Here is a 20630-nt window from a genome sequence, read left to right on the forward strand (position 1 = left end):
TTGTAACTCGGGTACCGCTGCTATTTTATTTAGTCACTGTTTATTGTCTATTCTTTCTTTTTCCGTTATTATGTATTTTTACTTTTTATTTATTTTGTCTCTATGTACTTCATCTTACTGATATTGAATTTTTTCTGTAAAAGGCTAAGTTGTCTTGAACGTAAGAGTGGCAAGATGTCATGTACATTCACAACCTCGGGGAAATTCTGTGCCACTACTACCCCTCCTGGGCGACACCCCACTATTACTGCCTCAGGCTTTTTCCACATTAATTTATTCTACCTACCTTTGCATTCTTTTTCTATACACTGTATCTTCATTGTTTTCTTGTCTTTTTCTTTTTTTTTTTTTGCAATTCGGGTTACTGCTGCTATTCTGTTTATATATCCCACTGTATACGTTTACTTTTTTTTACAGTTACTATATAATTTTATTTATGCTCTATGTACTTTATGTTATTGTTGTTGTAAAGCATTCTGATACCTTCTATTCACGTTTGCCCTATATAAAACTCACAAATAAATAAATAAATAAAGGATAACTAGACTATCCTCACGAAACATTCAGACTACAGGAAAACCCCAATTTTTTAGAGCATCCTTATGTGTTCTTTGGAAAGAAAGCCCCATGCAATGCCTAACAAACTCTGACAGTAACACACATTTCCATGAGATACACAGTCAAAAATTATAATCTAAAATAACAAATCAGCAAAACTTTTTCAACAGTATAATGAATGGCCGTACCCGTATCACATGAGTCCTCATCTATCAGTGTACAAGTGGCACACAGAGGAAGATTAAAATCACCCTCCAAAATTAGTGTGATGTAAACACCTGCATTAGCAATGTTCTTCCCCCAAAAAATGCCTTAGTGATCAAACATTAACTTCAAAGCATGGATAACTAATAGCATTATAAAAATAAACGACCCGCAGTCTGTGTGAATTGGAAAAATGTAATAAAATCGCTGCTAGAATAGACAAGTCTGTCTCCACCCTAAATATTTCACAATTAAGTTGCATGATAATGAAAATGGAAAGTCCCCCCTTCTCCCTACTATCCCATGAAGGAGTTGCAGGCAAACAGTATATACTAAACCCATCTAAAAATAGAACGATTCCAAACCTCCCTTGTTTCCTGTAAACAGAAAATTTTAAAATGCATTAGAAAAGAAGGGCATCTAGCATCCTCCATTTTACTTATTACACCAAGTATGTTCTAGGATAAGATATCCAATGAAAGAGAATTAGTGACAAGCCTGGATCGCATAATGGTAAGTGTAGTGATATTTAATGCAAGCGATAAGATCAGTTAATGATTGCCAGGGTGCTCAATGGTTCAAATCTATTGAAAGTTGGAAACTCTGGACAGACCAGTACCTGCATATTCCTATCTGCACAAGTAATAGGAATTGATTGAAATGGCAAGTCAGGTGGTGGACTAGGTTTATAAAAAACCTAAAGGAAGTGCCAAAAGACCTCCTGCATTATCCAGCCTGGTTTATAATTCAGACAGCAATTTTCCTGACATTGCGGCATTATGAAAGTTAACCTCAATGCAATCACCTCCTAGGGAGTTATGGGCTTTGCCTAGCCATGGGACCCTCCTGACGATGTTCATAGCACTAAATGGGAGAGAGGTACATCCCAACCATCCATCAACCTAATGAACAACCTTGTTGCACCGGTGTGTAAATTGTTCTGGGAAATTATCCTTAAGGGGCAGAACCCTCTCCAGGACATGAACATACTAGGTTGCAGCTGATGATAAGTTAGGTGTGTTAGGGAGAGGCATCTGGAAACTGGCATTCTCCCTTGAACAAATCCCTCCACCCTAACAGCAAGTTGGGCAGGAATGAGAGGTATAGAGGACCCCTTTACAGGAGCTCAGATCAGGATCTCAGCATGAGCTGCTCTAAAGTGCTGAATTGCTCAGTGAGAAAGAAAACAGGGTGGGCCACTCCCTTTGGTCACTGTTTACCACTCCAGTCAGCATCTGCTGTGCAGTGGCACTGGGCCATGCCGGAGAAGGGAAGGAACAGGCGGAGAGAAGATCCACTCCACCATCCAGTGGGAACTGCCACCTGCTATTAGTACCCTATCTGGTCAGACAGGAAAGAGTCAAAGGCATGCGTCCTACAGTCATCTCATCATTGCCCAGTGACCATCTTTGTGCATCAGAGCTGACAAGCCAGAAATCAGGCAGGGGGGCATCCTTTTACCTGTTTAAAAACATGCAATTTGCCAGAATCTCATGCTAAAAAGTGCTTTAAATCTGGGCATTTTCACTTCAACTTTAAGATCATGCATGTCTTGCTTTGGCAGGGTTAATCTGTAGCAAGGAATTGCTCAACAAGAGAAGTGTCTCTACAAATTCAATGGAGGCACATCACCTCTGGCCTCCACTGCGGTCAAACACTTCCCTGCCAATGGCTTTCATGTGTTCTTCCTGATTTGTCATTGCTTGGATAGGCCCCACCAACAACCATAAAAAAATGCTTCTTAGTGCCCCTGGCCCTTGTAGGGATACCAACAAACTGAAAATAACAAATGTTAATAATCCTTGCAGGGCATTAAGGGACTCTCCTTAACAGAGAAGTTCATAATAAATGAGCGGCTCTGCCAGGGCACTCACATGTTTTATTTTATTTGGGGGACACAACAAGAGTCCCAGGGCCCGGCAGCCAATACAACTCCCCAGTTGCATTTCTTTTGTTAAATGAGTGCCCAATGGCCACCAGGTAAACCCATACTGGAAACTGACAGGAGCCGGCACCTTTCATTTGCTCCTGCCTGGGCAATAGCTGCATTTTTTTACTGCTTCCACTTGGTAGGAGCGAAGTTGAGTTCCCTGCCAGGGAGAGCGGGCAGAGAACCACAGTGTAAATGGGTAGGCTCATGATACAGTCAGCGGTCCTTTGCTTTTCCCATGTCAGTGCCTGGAAAACAGGCACCGCAACGGGAAGGGCAAAAAAGTTCCAGCACTGCATGGACGTGGACGTTCATGCCAAGCTGAAGCTTTGTGGGAATACAGAGAGGGGGGCAAAATTGTGCCCCCTGAATGCATCACCATGGTGGGGGGCTATGGGGACCCTGTGGGGCCCCATTTGTTTCTCCAGCGGCCATCTTTTCATGGTGGGGTTCCCGCTATGAAATGCTAGTGGTGGATGAACTTGTAATATGCTGTGCACCAGTCCCCGCTCAGCATATTAAGTTGTGGCGCAGCTGCACCACCACTAGGGAACATGTGTTCCCTGGTGCAGCCGGTGGTCTACCGCAGATACGACTTTAACAGTCGTAATATGGCAGACAGTGGACCACCTGCATGAGTCTGGACGCAGGACCGCCAGACTTGTATTCAGGCCCATAGAAAAGAGGCCAGTCTCTCTACACAAGCTATTATACATGCCTGTCACCTTGGGGAGGGGTTTCAGTAGAGAGACCAGTCCCTCCATACACCCTACTAAAAACACCCATCATCCAGGAGAGAGGTCTTACCGGTGAGACGTCTCTCTCCACACCCTACTACACACATCCATCACCCTGGGGAGGAGCCTCAGCGAAGAGGACAGTGTCTCTCCATCTGTCATTCTGGGGAGGCTCTCATGGCGAGGCAAGTCCCACCCTCCACCCTACTATGCACACCGATTACATTTTGTGATTGTAGTGTTCCCCTTTTGTGTTTCCATTAGGTTTTGGTGATGGGGTATTAAATAGTATTTTTGTTAGGCTGCTGTTTGAACATGAGATTTCGCTTGTACTTGAGACACAGTGTGTGTGTTCTTTAGTGTATTTATTTCCAGTGCAATCCTTTTAAGTTCACCACTTAAAACACAACAGTCATCTTGAGGCTATTTTTCATTACCCTCTTCTATGGAGGTAGAGCTTCACTATATTAATGCCATCTATTCTTCAAAGCACTCCTTCTTTGAACTTCCATATTGTTATACTTATTGTTTCAATATGAGATGTTCCTTCTAGAACAACAGGGGGCAACAAACATAAAGGACCTTATGTACAGTAAATTGGTAAAAGTGGTTGTACACTGCACATCAATTTTTACTGAATAATTTTTGATTTTGCGAACCGATCTATGTACCAATAGGTTGGTTCACAACATAAAGAATCATAGTGTGTTGCATTTCCATCTACCTCATCAATTTTCATTCGGCAGTTTGCAAATAGCGACCCAGTACGATTGGCCACAATCACAGGGCTGGTGACTTGCTGGGGCATGATGTGGTTAGCAGACCACCATGTTTGAAATTGCTGTTAAATAAAGGATTCTAATTTTCTTTAAAAACAAGAGAATGCGTTTAAAAAAATGAAAAGCTACACTAACCTACTCTTAAAAATATTTTTGTCAACATTCACAGAGTTTGCAAATGATTTACAACCTCCTTTGAGTGGGTGGTAAAATATTAATGTTTTGTGACTGGATTTCAGGCACAAAACATGTATACATACCATAAGGAATAGGTGTTTGGAAGGGATGCCCTAATCACACCACTTCCAAATACAGATTCCTTATTGTTTCCTAAACCCATGTTATGATTCGGCAAACCTTTTCCAAATTATTAATTGGTTTAATGCATTTCAAAAAGTGTTCTAGCATGAGCTATCCCTCAGATATACCAAATCTGAGGGTTTGCGACCAATAAACAAATTTGTACATGAGGCCTAAGGCCGCCTAATGAATTACTACTAAACACAGCAATTAAAAAAGCCAGACACATTGGCTTTGCCAGTACTTGTTTAATTGTCTTACGTCTTTTTCACTTGAAGTTTTTTTTTTTTTTACTCAAATAATTTTTAGTGAAAAAAGATACAAATAGAAAGAAAATACTACAAAAGATAACAGAAATAAAGGAATTGAAACGAATGTCTGATACTCAACATTGATTCACCCTTTCACATAAAATTTCCGCAATCGTGCGAAGATGGAGATTGCATTCAATTATTGTATGAACGTTAGGATTTCCAATAAGGGATTTGTCACAAAATCCATTCTCGGAAGAAACACCTCCCACAAGGAATGTTCAGAACTCTAAGTGCTTTACGTGTCTGTGAAGCCAAATTCAGAGGATTTCCTTTGAGTCTGTACCCTTTAATCTTCAATTCGTTGTACATCACTGTCAGTGTCCAAAGCCCTGCCTTTCCATATGCCATTAATTTCAGCAGCAGCTAATGGAATAACTTAATTCCTTCAAATCGGATGTCCTACAACTGCATTTAAAAATAGCATTCACTGCCGTATGCACATACTAAAATAAAGATCTGTTAACATCTGTTGGAGCTGAAGTGCGCGATTACCGTTTTAACCAAGAGACCAAGAGAGGTGAATGTATTTCTAAGAGTGGAATGTATTTGGACACCTTTAAGAGTGGGGTACTGAAGTTAAACCCACTATGCTCACTCTACTCAGAAAAAAAACATTAAATCATTTATTGACTTGTTTGGAGTTTGAAGGACAGGTTAGTCAGTTTAAATTATGTTAGATACCCTGTCTGCTGGGGAACAGCCACCACAACGCAGCCGTTTCCACGCTCTACTCAACCATGCATGCTTTACAACGCATGCGTGGTTACCACGTATAGCCCACAATGAGATCCCGACACTATTCTGCTGGTGTGTCACAAGACCTTAGTTTAAAGGGCCCATGGAAGAGAAAGATGAGTCCAAACTCCCAACTCAGTAATACTGGAAACACTTGGCCCGAAGGAATTTTAGAACGGTGAAAGACAAAGTGATCTGACCAAAGCCCAGTGAGCCACAGTCTATGTACAGTAGATTAGAGCACAGAACACAGCCTTGAGATAGCCTTCCTGACACCTTATGTAGGCTCTCGTATATATTATTTAAGGATCAGCAACACTTAATAGGTAAACTTTTGTGGGGTCAAATATTTTTTTTTTGTTTGAAGCTGATAATGAAGGCTTAAAATCTGTTCTGTGTTTTTGACATTTGATTTAATGGATGTGCGTTATTAACTAGAATGTCCCATAATGAATTGAAGGCTGGCTGAGTCGGGGATACCAGCACCATGCCCCAAGCATGGGAAGAATGGAGTTTCAGTGGTGTAAGATGCTAATGTGGCATATTCTGTTTTTGTTATTGGTGCTGTTCAAAATAACGTCTGTCTTCTCAGAAAGAATGTTCAAGCTAAGCCAGGGGTCTCCAAACTACGGCCTGCTGGCCACATCAAACGCACTAAAAGATTTTATCTGGCCCGCAGAGTGGTGTCTGCTTGGCTGTAGAAGTGTTACTTAGCTGAACCCCTCCACTGGTCTCCGACGACAGCTTCATCTGCAATAGAAAAAAAAAACGTATTCTTACTTTCACACTGTTAACGTAAAAGTTGTGGTTTTAGGTCGAGCCTAGCGGCAGCGTGCCTGCCTGCTCGCTCTGCGAGACTGCTGTCGTAGAGTATGGGAGAGAAGCCGTGCCCACTCTCCTCCCATATTTTTCATTGGCTTGTGTCATTGTCTTTCATAAATGCTGCCTTTGGATTCGTTAATAGTCTTGTTAGTCCCTCCTTAGTACGGACTTGTCTTCATTTTTACCCTCCCATGGCGACTGGCCCCTTTACTTCGGTTGTTACACGGGACCTGTTATTTAGTATGTAAGCACTATTTACTTTACAGAGTTTCTCTTACTGCAGGCCCGACATGTGCTGCTTCAGCTGAAACAGCTTATGTTTTTTTAAACCGCGGACGCCTGCTATCGATCACTTTGACCCGGCATTATCTCATGTATGTTTCAACCCCGCAAGTAAAATGGATTTAGAAATGATTTGCTCATTAAGTAATGTGAATTCCAGGTAGGACATAGTCGTATGCTGAATGGCTGAAGCTGACAACAGCACATCTGTGTTACATGTCATCTGCTCTAAAGCCACCTGGCGGGTTGTTTTCAAAATCGTGTTTTATTAACAACAACACCACCACCACCTCCACCAATACCACCACCAATACCACCAGCACCAATACCACCACCATCAATACCACACCAACCAATACCACCAATATCACAACCACCACCAATACCAACACCACCAATACCCCAATACCACCAACACCAGCAATACTAACACCAATACCACCACCATCAATACCACCAATACCGCTGCCAATACCACCACCACCAATACCACCAATAATACCACCACCAATACCACCTCCACCAATACTACGCCCACAACCACCAATATCACCACCACCAATACCACCACCACCACCAATACCACTACCAAGACAACCAATACCACCACCACCAATACCACCATCACCACCATTACCACCACCAATACAACCACCACCAATACCACCACCACCAGAAATACCATCACCAACATCACCAATGCCACAACCAATACCACCACCACCAACATCACTACCACCACCATCACCAATACCACCACCACAAATACCACCTTCACCACCAATACCACCACCACCAATACCACCAATAAAACCCACCACCAATACCACCATCACTAATACCACCACCACCACCAATACCACAACCAATATCACCACCAATACCACCACGACCACCAATACCACCCCCACCATCAATACCACCACCCCCAATACCACCACCTCCAATACCACCAATACCAACACCAATGCCACCACCACCACCATCCCAATACCACCACCAATACCAATACCACTGCCAATACCACCACCAATACCACTACCACCACCACCAATACCACCACCACCACTAATACCACCACCAATACCACCACCACCACCAATAACTCCACCAATACCACCACCACCACCAATACCAGCCCCACCACCACCAATGTCACCATCACTACCAATACCACCACCAATACCACCACTAACACCACCACCACCACCACCACCAATACTACCATTACCACCACCACCAATACCACCACCACCACCAAGGACGGAATATGCCAAAAAGGAAGGAGACAGAGAAGACAGAAAAACGCCAGTCAAGCGGAACTGGGCTTCAGAACTTGGAGCACCTTGTTCTGTGAGAGCGGAGGAGCAGTCATCCATTTTCAGAATGAATAGCTGAATGGTGGGTCTGTAATTTCTTTTGGTGTGATTGTGTTGCCAGCAGCAGTTCCTTGACCTTTGCCTCAATTATTATTTGTTTACAAATATTTTGCTTGGCTGAGTCTCTAATTCTGAGTCCCCTCCAAATGACTTTTCCTGCTGCTCATATCATTTGTGCGAAAAAGGTCGAATCTACATTTTCAGGTATGTAGTTATAACTATATAATCTAAGAACTTTCTTATCCTCTGGGTATCTGTAGGTGGTGGCTCTCATTTGCAATTGCTGGGGGGTGGTGAATTATACCCGGCCTATTCTATGGCAACATATAATACAATTTAAAAGTATGGTACTAAATGTATTATTAGATCGATGAATGATACCTTTAGGACTAGTGTTTTGATTTGCTTAAAGTTGTAAACTGAAGAGATGAAGGACCGATGGAAGAAAGTGGGGCTAGGACTTCTAGAGTCAGAATTATTTCGCCCCTACTGATAATTGAGGAGACTGTACAATTAACCTATAAATATTGTAACGTTTTTACGTTCTGATACCTTTGAGGTATATATCATTATTCTTTCTTTTAATTTCATCAGTATATACTGAGATATAAAATGGTCTCTGAGGAAAAAAAAGACAACAGTTAAACCCAGCAAAGGAGCATTAAAAAAAAAGAAGGGATACTCTTTTGTGTGACAGAGACAGTGTGCCGTGCACTGCTTGCCTCAGCCCTATTTAAGCGACTTCAATTATGGAAGGAAAAAAGAAAAGAGAGGTGGACAGCGAGTGCTGCCAGTGTAATGAAGAATGGGGAATAAAGTACTTCTTTGTACAAACAGGTGATAAAGCTTTGCGTCTCATTTTCAATGAAACTGTTTCAGTATTGAATGAGTACAATGTGCGTAGGCACTATAGGACCAAACATGACAAAAGTGATTCCCAATTCACAGGAACACATGATTTGGGAAAATTAGAATAAATGCAACACAGTTTACTTTCCCAATACGCTTTTTTTCTGCAGAAGAGAATTGAAAATGAAGCTTTAACTAGGGCAGTGTACAAAGTGTTTATGCGTTGGCTAAAAGAAGAAAGCCATTTAACGACGGAAATCTCATCAAATAGTGTATGATGGAAGCAGTGGAAGATTTATGCCCAGAAAAAGCAAATGTATTCAAAAGTATCAGTCTTTAGCCAAATACTGTTACTTATAGAGATGAGGATATAGGAAGCAATATATTTCATCGAATTGCAAACAAAGCATGACATTTTCAGTTGTTTTCTCTCGCACTTGATAAATTGAGACATGTGTAGGACACATCACAACTCCTAGAATTCATACGTGGCATCAACTGTGAATTTAATGTTGCACAAGAATTAGCATCAGTGCATAGCATGCACAGTACAATAACTAGGAAAGCCATCTTCAATGAATTGGAAAAAAAACAGTGTTAGAATGTAACCTGGAGTGGAATAAACTGCAATGCCCCGGTTACTTACCGGTCACCTTCATTACTCTGAGTGTAGTCTTCCTCGCCACATGAATAACGAAGTAAGCTTCAGCTCCACACCAGAACCCTCCAAATAAAAAAAGTTAGCCTCCCATGCCTCTCATCCCTTCCCAATCTGGCCAGCCCATTACACCCTTGACCTCTATAAGAGGCGGGCCGGCCCAACCCATCAGCCTGAAACTACCAAGCACAAACATGAAGCCGATAGCCAGACAGGGAGGGAGGGATGGGAACTCAAGTGGCGAGGAAGACTACACTCGGAGTAATGAAGGTTACCGGTAAGTAACCGGGGCATTACCTCCTCGTAAGTCTTCCTCGCCACATAAATAACGAAGTGAGCACATACCAAAGCCAAGCGGCTTCATGGAAACTCACTAGAAACCAACGGACCAGGGGAAGCCAAGGAAGCAGGCAAACCCAAAAGACCAGACGAGCGGAAGTACCACCAAAGCGAGAGGCAACCACGAGCAGGAAGAACCAGCCCGGGACAGAGAGACACCGGGAGGACCGAAGCCCTGTACCCCCGGGACACGTAGGACCGGCAGAAACCGCCCAAACCAACCACTGAGGGAGGACAGAAAAGGCACAGAACCGGGGCACACAGGGCCAAAGGCAACAACAAACAGGCCCAGACCGAAGCAGCAAGCTGGCCCAAACACACCAAGACTGCCCAACTGACAGCCAAAAGCAAGAGGGGAGCAAAGCCCAGACATCGGAGCCCAAGAAGCAGAACCAGATGCCACTCAAAAAGCAGAGCAGAAGCCGTACGAACGGATGGAGGGGCAGAAAGGAACCCAGCACGCCAACCGAACAACAACAAAAAGGAAGACACCAAAACCCCACCAGGAAGGAGACAACAGGCGGGACACAGACACCAGTCGCACAAAGGAACCCCCCGGAAGGGAGCGCGACACCAATGAGAGAACCCAGGAAGGCACAAGGCCAAGCAGACCCAGGAAGCCGCAGGAACGACCTGGCCCCCAAGGGAACCCAAATGGCCACCAGCGGAAAACCCAAAAGGCCACTGACAGAGACCGAAGATCGGAAAGGACCAGGCCCAAGGCCACGCCCCCAGACAGGAAGTAAAAACCCACCAGGGGCCACAACGCCCAAGAAAGCAAACAGAAACCCGGAAGGGAGGCACGGAGGAGCGAGACCGCCCTGCACAGGGGCCAAGCAAATCGATCAATGAACGGTCCACAGGAAGGAAGCAAGCCGCCGAAGCTAGCACCCAGGAGGCCCACAGCCAGCCAACAATCAGGACCGACGCAGCCGATCAAGGAAGAGCCGACAGGAACAGGAGCAGATAGGGAGGTAAGGCCACAGGCATAAACACACCAAAGGTGAAAAGGCCAGAAGAGCAGAGCGTAGGAGCCCGAACAATGTCAGAACCTCCAGGGAGCAAACCCGAGCCAGCTGGCTCCAGCCTCCTAAAACCAGAGATAAAGAAGAAAGATACAAAATCCACACAGGAAGCGCAGGGCCCCAGGGAAGGAGAACCGTGGAACCCAGTATTCCAGGACAAAAAAAGCACTGTACGAACACATACCTACGTGGGACAGCACGAAAGAAGTGGCAGGAGACAAACCCCCATCCAGTGCCAGCCAGAATCATAACACATGAGACAGTGAGTGTCCCATGTACCAACACCTGCAAAAGTGAACCATTGGAGCCGAGGAAACAGATGTACGATGACACCCAGCACCAAGGCACATATCACAATGATCACAGGAGAAGGAAAGGAAGAGAGAACCCACCAGGAACCGAACCTGTGACCATGAGGGCAAACACAGACACCCGCAGTGGACGCAAAGCACACAAAGCCACCAAACCATAGGAAATAAGAGAGAAGGGCCTAGGAGGGTACCACCAACAGGACAAATGCCCCGTCGAGTCCAGACAAGTCCAGACCCCCATAAACCAAGGGACCAGAGGAAAACGCCAAGCCGGGTGCCCGGACGAAAAGGCAGAAAGAGCCACCACCGGGGACCCAAAGAGAAAATGGAACAAGCGACCCATTCAAGGACAGTACGCTGAGCCAAAAAGCCAAAGAGGCCAGCCCAGTAAGCCCCCGGAGAGCGAGGCAGACGAGAAACCATCCTGAATAGAAACAAGAAGCCCCCGCAGGGCAAGGGCAAGCCCCAGAAAAGCCAAGGAACGGCCAACACAAGCCAGACAAGAAACCGAACAGCAGGAAAACCAACCGACCCAGTACGGACCGGAAACCCAAGCACGCCCCACAGGACAGCAAAAAACCACCAACACCCGGGAAGGGGACACCAGAACCGGAAAATCAATGGCCGCACCGTAGGCAGAGCGGGGAATAAACCCCCGGGGCAAGAGACGGGACAACCACGGGAACTAGCAAAGTCGGTAAGAAACCGGAACCAAGGAGGTCCCAGAAGCATAGAGACCAAACGGAAGGGAAGAACCCGAAACACACCCCGCGGAAGGCCCCAACCAAGACATGAACATGAAGGGGAGGGACAGGAAGGCGGGGCGAGGTCCAGCTGTAGCAGGCCCCAGGGGGGGGGCCCATTTTGAGCGGTGCTCCAGAAAGGTATCCCCCGTAATGTGGTACCTGGCCGAACAAACCCCAAGAGCCCACAAACAAAAGAGCCCGCTAGAGCAGAGCTCCAAAACCAAAAAGGGGGCAGCCGGAACCAGAGAACAGGACACGACTGAGAAGGACCAGGGAGACAGCCAAAAGGCGACCCCGCAAGCACAGGCAAAAACGCACACCCCAGCAGAGGCGGGAGACGAACCCGCCCCGACCAAGCCGCTACCAACCAAAGGTTCCTTTAGTAGACCAACCAAAGAGCCACAGCACGTCAGACACGAGCAGGGGAGCCCAACAACTGGAACTGCCCGGCAAGGGACAGAAGCCATGGAACCGAGACAGAGGCCACCCAGGATGGAAGGAGAGGCAACAGAAGGCCCACAACAGAAGGCCCCCAACAGAGCCCCCAACCCCCAGGAAGTGATCAGAGAAAAAGGGCAAGCCCACCAGGAGGAAGACCACAGAAGCAGCCCAGAGAAGGACGGACAGGCGCCAAAAGCAGCCTGCCCACAACACACCACAGGCCCAAAACCCGGAAGGACAAGAACATACAACCCACCGGGAAATGGATGAAGGACGTGCAACAATCAGTAAAATAACGGGAACAAAGAAAGCAATAGTGCCCAATGATAACAACAAAGAAACAACAAACACCTCCAGACGTTCAACACATAACCGACAAAGTAAGAGTCAGAGACCACAAGCACGAGGCCACAGAGACACATAGCAGGCAACAAAAAATGAGATATAGCGCACCAAATTCAGGATGCAGAGGAGCAACCCACACAAAGCATAAAAACGTATGTCGCCTAATCCTACAGCACTGGGTGCTCCCAACCAGGTGCCAATCAGGCACGACCCTGCCAAACCCCTTAGAACAGACACAACAAGAGTTATCAGGGTAGCAATGCTGTGGGCCAAACACATACTGCGCGCAGAAGCAGGTCAGAGAACACTAGGCCATAATGGGGGGACCAAGCTCCAAACTGGACCCAGAATCACTACTAACAACCAATGAAAGCAGAGTGGCAAACACAGAGCAGTGCACCAACGGGGGACCGAGACCCCACCAGTAATAATAAAAAAATGTATACACAAATATATACATAACACGCACCCAGAGTACATTGAAAAAGCCATCCAGTACTGGGCCAACCATGACCCAAAAATAACGATGTGCAGGAGTCCGAAATGATACAGCAGCAGAAGAGCAGGACCACCAAGGCAGAGCCCCGAAACAGACTGTGCCAGCTGCCAGCCCCTCGGGACTGGAACGGTGTAGGCCACAGCCAACAACTGCCACCCAGAACTACATGCCTCAAACATAAACAAAGGAACCTCGCAAATGTACAATATGTGGTGCAAAGAGGTAGCAGACTAGCCCCGGAGCAGTGACCGAAAAGCCACCAGGAAATAAAACACCCGAAGACAGAAACAACACACTCACCCAGAGTATGATGATCCTGCACAACCGACTTGCCTCCACAGGGCATCAAAAGCCCAGACGAGTGGAACCACGCAAGAGAATGAAACACCAGAAGATCCACCCCACTGAAAGGCAGGAACACAGTTTTGCCGCGGGAGAAGAATCAAACGCGCATGTGCATGTGAACAACCGAAACACAAATGGAAGCCACAGAAAGTAAGGTGAGAGAACACAACCACCACCTCACCAACGAAGGATTGGAGCTATGTAAAGGACCCCAGCAAACTACAAGCCGTAAGACCCTCGGGACGGGTGAGTAATGCGTACCCAGCCCCCTTTGTCCGAGGCCTCGTCAGCAGCGTGCAGCTCCAGGTGGAAGAGCGGCCCCTATCGACCTGCGCGCCCCTGGAGGAATCCGCCCAGAACCAAGCCCCACCCCCCCCTTCATGGGAACGCCGAGGCCGCGGCCTCAGCGCGCGGCTCCAGGCAGAAGAGTGGCACCTTCACGTAAGTGGACTATCGAGGCAAGGCCCCCTGAGTAACGTGAGAAAGGGCAATTCTCCCAACCGAGGCCGCCAGAGAAAGTGAAGCCCCCGCAGCAGACAACACCCGCCAGCCCCACAGGACAGCATAGAAAACAACGAGGACCCACGGGGACCCCGGAAAACCAACAACCAAGGAGGCGGAGGCGAGCCCGTGCAAAACGGGACGCCGGGCACCCCCACCCCAAACTCACACATAGGCCCTAAGCCGCACCAGCACAGGGAGACCGGGGTGGCAGAGCACCACCAACAGAAGGAGCACCCCCAGGAGAAGAGGGGGGGCCCAGGCACAAGTAAAAGCCAAAACACTGTGCCCACACAGACAAGGGGAGAGGAAAAACAAGGCTGCTGGGAAGAGCCCCAGACCTCCCCGTCCATCCTCCTGTACACTCTGGGCTCGCTAAAGCAGTGCCTAACCAGCCCAGAACAGACACCAGGGGAAGGAAGGAGGATGGTACCAGAGTCCTTGGGCCCGCTAGAGCAGGGCCACCAACCAGGGACCCCAGTTCCTGCTACAGCAGGAACAACTTACCTTAAACAAGCTCTGGAGAATCTGCAGCGCAGAACCAAAAAAACAGGCTGATGGGTTGGGCCGGCCCGCCTCTTATAGAGGTCAAGGGTGTAATGGGTCGGCCGTATTGGGAAGGGATGGGAGGCATGGGAAGCTAACTTTTTTGCTTTGGAGGGTTGTGGTGTGGAGCTGAAGCTCACTTCGTTATTCATCTGGCAAGGAAGACTTACGAGGAGGTAAAGAAAGGTTTGGTTAGACAAATCACAATACCGTGAGGTTGGTGCATTCTCTTAGCCCATGTTTATGTATTGCATTATCCGTCAACAAGCATTGGGTGGAAAATATGTGGATATGTCTTGCTTTCTGTTTTAATGGTAAATTTAATTTGATCTGATGGTCTTAATCATCGCCAGTTTCGTGATTTTCTGTAAGAAACTGATTCTGAGTTAGTTGACTTGTCTTATTATACAGCAGTTCAATGGCTTAGTTGTGAAAAGATTATATCATGGTTCTTTCAGCTCTAGAGGAAATTGATTTACTTCTCACAGAGAAGAATCGACCGCAACACTTTTATCAAACATTGACTGGCTTTGGAAATTGTCATTTTTTGCAGACTTGACAGGCCATATGACTCAATTGAATTTGAAGTTGCAAGGTGAAACCCATTTAATTTGTGATCTCTTTGCTCATGTCAATGCATTCAGGATACAACTGATGCTATTTGAAGGACAGGTGAAAGTTCATAATTTGGTACATTTTCCATGTTGTGAAAAGCAGAATTTCCTTCTTCATTTGCAACAGAAATCATTAAGGACTTGCTAAAACAATTTCATGAACGATTTTCTGATATTGATGGAAAAGCAGATGAAATAAAACTGTTTCAAAATCCATTTGACTGGAATGTTGAAAAACTCCCATGTCGGTTTCCGTTGAAAATTACCCCTCCAATTAGATGACATGCTGAAATACAAATAGAAGGTAATTTGATCCAGTTTTATAAATCATTGCAGCCTGAGCAGTTTCCAAATTTAAAACGTTTTGCTTGTGGCTTTTTATCAGTTTTTTGTACAACGTACCCGTGTCAATGTTAAGTCCAAATATCGAGCAAATTTCTCTGATGAGAATTTGAAGTCCATTCTAACAATTGGCTCCTCAAGCTTGAAACTTCAATTCAGAGATATTATGAAATTAAAACATCAGTTCCATCATTCCCATTAACCTTGTGCTTCATGTTTTGTTGTTTATGATTGATAACTTTAGCTGCCAGGATTGTACAGAAAGGTGCAGACTGATTTTTTTTTTTTGTTCGACCTTAATTAGTGGCCCAAGTTAGTTTTGATTTTCTTTGCTTTGCTTTACTGAAGTTCTTCCTTGGAGTGTGTTTATTTTTCCTATTGTGTGCTGCAAAATAGAAAACATTTTCATTTCATGTAAATTTTCAGTATTTAAAATTAATTACAAAATGAATAGTCTGCTTTTCCTATGTGGTAATTTGTCAGAGCATTTGCTAGTGTTTCATATTTGTACTCATTATATATAATTTCTCAGTTTAGGCATGGCATTGTTTCTTTGTAATTGTCATATTTCTCTTTTGTTCTGAATCATATCATGCTGACTACAACAATGATCCAATTTGTATTTGTAAAATATATGACATGGCCCTGGTACTGAAATGTTTGGGGACGGTTTGGCTAGGTGATTGTTGCCTTCTGCCTGTGTATGTGCTGGTATCACTTAACAGTGAACCATCATCACATCAACTACCATTATAATGACACTACTGTGCTACACTATCACACTATAATTACCTCTGCTCAAAAGCAGGTCTAAGCAAAGGTTTGCCACTTAAAGGGTGTTCAGTTTGGTAATATCTATCCTTCTGTGCTGCCTGATTTTAAGAAGTCTCCAATATCTTTCCAGCTTAGCAAGATTTTATTATTTTTCTTGATCATCCTGTTAGACTGAATTAGAGAAATGTAAAAACTGGATAATGGAATGGTTCAGGAACTAGAAAAAAAGAAAGTTCACTTTTTTCAATTACACCACAGTGCTCACCTTAGGACCAGAAGGACTGGATTCATGCCAGACTTTCCACAAAACCTCTGTTTGTGAAACTGATTTAGATTCTTTGTATGTATTGTAAGTGGATGTCCTGAAAGTCTGGCCTGAATCTGGCCCTCCTAAACCTATGTTGAACACTGCTGATCTAACTATTGCAACATTTTAGGGGATGTGAAAGTAGTTGACACCATAAACATCATAAACTGCAAATGTATGTTTTGTATAAAATATAACCCATCAAAGTGCACAATTCATAAACCATATTTGTAAGCACTTGCAGGACTGCTTGATAGAGTGTGAATATGTGCTTTATAGCATTACACAAAGAATGTAAATCCTCCTGTGGCTCCTGCTACATAACCCCCTTGAGTCACTTCTGAACATGGTCATGTTGCTCTAAACTACAGAGCAGCCACAGCTTTTCTGAAACACAGGCTCCAGTGCCTCCTGCAGCTCATCGATTATTGCTTCCCATAGAACATCACTCATTTTTCGCTAAAGCATATGACCCAGTGATTCCCTAAGCCAACATTTCCTCCGGAGAAACCACATTGTGTGTCCTGAAGGCACATGGATACGTGCTAGATCACAGAACCTCTCCCTAGTATCCCCTTTTGTAAACCAAGATGCCAGGAGCTGCCTGTGCAGGTAAGAGCGGTGAGGCGGGGGCGTGTTAGGGGTAGTCGACAGACGACGATGAGGTAAAGTAAAAGAAAAACAAAGAAAATCACTTCGCTGAGTTGGAGATGCAGTGAGCGCAAGGTAAGTGGTTTTCTTTTTTAAATGTTATTTTACCTTGCCATTGTCTGTCAACTTCACCACACTTATATCCCCCGCCCTGCCTCACCGCTCTTACCTGCATGGGCCTCTCCTGCAAGATGACCTCCTATTGTGTACATTATCCTGTACTCCAATGGTGCTCAGCACCATGTGCCCCCATGATACACATCCCTCTGTACCCATTGTTTCACAGGATTACATATGGCTGCATATCTGTGCGAATATGTGCCTGCATGTCTGTTGCCCTGTATGCATGGGTGCCTGTATGTTTGTTGAACTGCCTACTTTGGGGACATTTGTTAATTGTATATCTCTTGGTCTGTCCTGATACATGTGTGTATCTCAGTCTGAGTGAATGGGTAACTGTAGGTGTGTTGGTCTGCATGCATGTCTGTGTATGCCATGAGTACCCGTAAATTGTGCTTCTTTGCTTGAACTTTCTTCAGTACACATGCAGGGGTCTGTGAAATTCATGTAATTTGCGTTTTAAATAATTATGCAAAATTCCACAAAGTACGTAAAATTACATGAAAAGTAAAACTAGCCTTTAGTGCTTTATTAAAATATATCCTCATTTCCTTTTAGATGTGAAAGATATTTCTTGCTGAAAAAAGTACAAAACACACAAGTGCCACCATCAACAGTGGGTCGGCTCTCCTCATTTGCATTGCTCCCGTGCTCCAGCACTAAAGGTTTGCTCCAAACACTTCATAATTATGCCATGTGGTGTAATGGCTTAATTTTGGGATTTTTGCTTGATAAGCATAATGTGAAATTCCCAAAATTACACAACATTATGCTGGATTAATGGAAATTTCATTCAGGCCTAATAACAAGACATTCATCATAGTGACCCGATGAAAAATAATTGCTCTTACTCAGTTTACACATCCAAATTTGTTATTTTACCATATTTAGAATGAACATCGGCCCTTTTCTGTCTTTAGTCCAAAATTCTTATAGCTCAGATGTAGAGTGGCTTAACATACTACTTCATTCTATAGGTCAATTTCTGTTTACTATATTATCCTTCTGGTGCACATGAATTGTTGTTGTTGACTGTAAGCATGTACAAATGGTTGACTTGGCATTAGTATTAACAGCGCATGTAATAAGAAACGTCATTGTTTATGGTAAAGAAGATCATTTAGAGATGTGTGTGATGGGAGAAACATTGTAAATCAGTGCTGATCTCCAACTAGTGATATTTCATAAACAAAATCCTGTGTTGGGATTTTTAATGGGAAAAATAAACAACAAATGCCAAGCACCCCAAAAAACATGGCGCTCGCTTATCATTCAGGAGCCGATTACGATGTCGGGCGGAATTGATTACGGCCAACAGCATCTCTTAAACGGACAGACCAACCTCAGGTCGGCTGTCCGAACCGCCTGAATTGGATGCCACCTAGCACTGTTTGGTCGCATTCCAACATTTTCCTATGGGAGCATGTGTTACGGCCGTAAACCAGCCGTAGTACATGCTCCCATAGGGAAATGGGAGGTGGTGTTAATCTACACCCCGTAGCAGGCGCCTCAAAGTGTCTGCCACAGGGTGAAGGGATTAACAGGGGGGAACAATAGGTGCCTCCACTGCCTCCAACTGGAGGCATCGCACACAATGGGGCTCTGCTAGGGGCCTCCAAACACGCTTTCCTAAGGGGTTTCCATGTCGGAAAAGTCATATGCAAACCCTACCAGAAACTGTGCATCATAATCCCAAGGGCGGAAAGGCCTCCTTTTGGGATTACGGCCGACCTCCGACTGGTCGGATTGACCGGCCGTTTTCATTTCCGACCGGCTGATTCATAATCAGCCGGTTGGAATTGAAGCAGTTATAAGTCCCTCAGTATTGATGGGAGAATGTATTCATTAGAAATACACCAACCCTGCAGCAGTCCCAGGGAGAACGATTATGACAATGATGGACCCTATTCAGAAAGCTATATTTTCACTTTTAGCTATACTCACATGTAAATTTACTCTTACACTTTGGAGTAACTTTACTACTTTTGGCTGTTCACCATTCCTGAGAGTAAAGTTATTCCAAAGTGTAGACTTACATTTCCATCCCCTGAAAATGGGAAGTAGAGCCACGTCTATGAGTGTAAAGCTTCTACTAGTAACGTAGGTAGAAGTCTCTGCCACTGAGATGGAGATCTCCCTATGGTAAAGAATAGGGAAATGTAAAAACATTTGTACACGTATTAAATTGTTAAATATTAATGTAAAATATTTATATATATTTTCTTATGTGCAGAACAAATAAAAAAGCAACACTATTACCTTAAAAGTAAATACAAAATAATTAATGTAGATATATTTATTTAATGGACAACTATATGTCTCTAACTCCATTATTGTCTATGAAAGGATGTTGATTCTTCAATGGTTGGCTAGGTATGGTGCTCGACTTACTATAGGTCTGAGCTGGAGTACATTTATGGAGACCTTTATGGCTGCATTAGTCGTAGAAGTGCTGTTTGTTGGTGGTGGCAGTCCCTCCCTAAGTTCCTCCTTAGCCTACTAAAACCCTGATATCTCCTCTCTAAACCCCTCCTTAGCCATCTCTAAGCCCCTCCGATTTAAGTGTTCCTCTCTTTCCAGCTACTCCCCCGTCCCTCCTAAAGGTGTTTCTAAAACATAGGCTTACATGTTCTGTTGTCAATGGATGTAAGGTGGTCTGATACTGGTGGAATTTTTATAATATATGAGAATGTTTTTAAATCATGGTCTATGTGCTGTAAAATGATATTGAGGGGTGATTACAATGGAGGTCGGAAAGCCTCTGACCTTCGGTAGGAAGCTTGCCGACCCCCATAGTCGGTTTCAATTCCGACCGGCTGATTATGTATCAGCCGGTTGGAATTGAAACCGGACGGTTATTCCGCTGGCTTCTGAGGTGCTCAAGGAGCTTGTAGGCCAATCGAAGCTGGCTCGTAATCCCAAAGGGTGGGCCTTTACGCCATTGGGAATACGGTGCACAGATTCCGGCATAGTTCTCATGCCAGACTGTCCGCATGTTTGGGGGCCCCCAGCAGGGCCCCCTTGTGTGTGCCGCCTCCGGTTGGGAGCCAAGAGGGCACCTATGATGCCTCCCTGTTGATCCCTGCACCCCATGGCAGGCACCTTGAGGAACCTGTCAGAGGGTGCAGGGATGAACAACACCTCCTATTTCCCTATGGGAGCCTGTATTACGGCCTT

The sequence above is a fragment of the Lissotriton helveticus genome, chromosome 6 (genome assembly GCF_964261635.1).
Source record: "Lissotriton helveticus chromosome 6, aLisHel1.1, whole genome shotgun sequence".
NCBI lineage: Eukaryota > Metazoa > Chordata > Amphibia > Caudata > Salamandridae > Lissotriton > Lissotriton helveticus.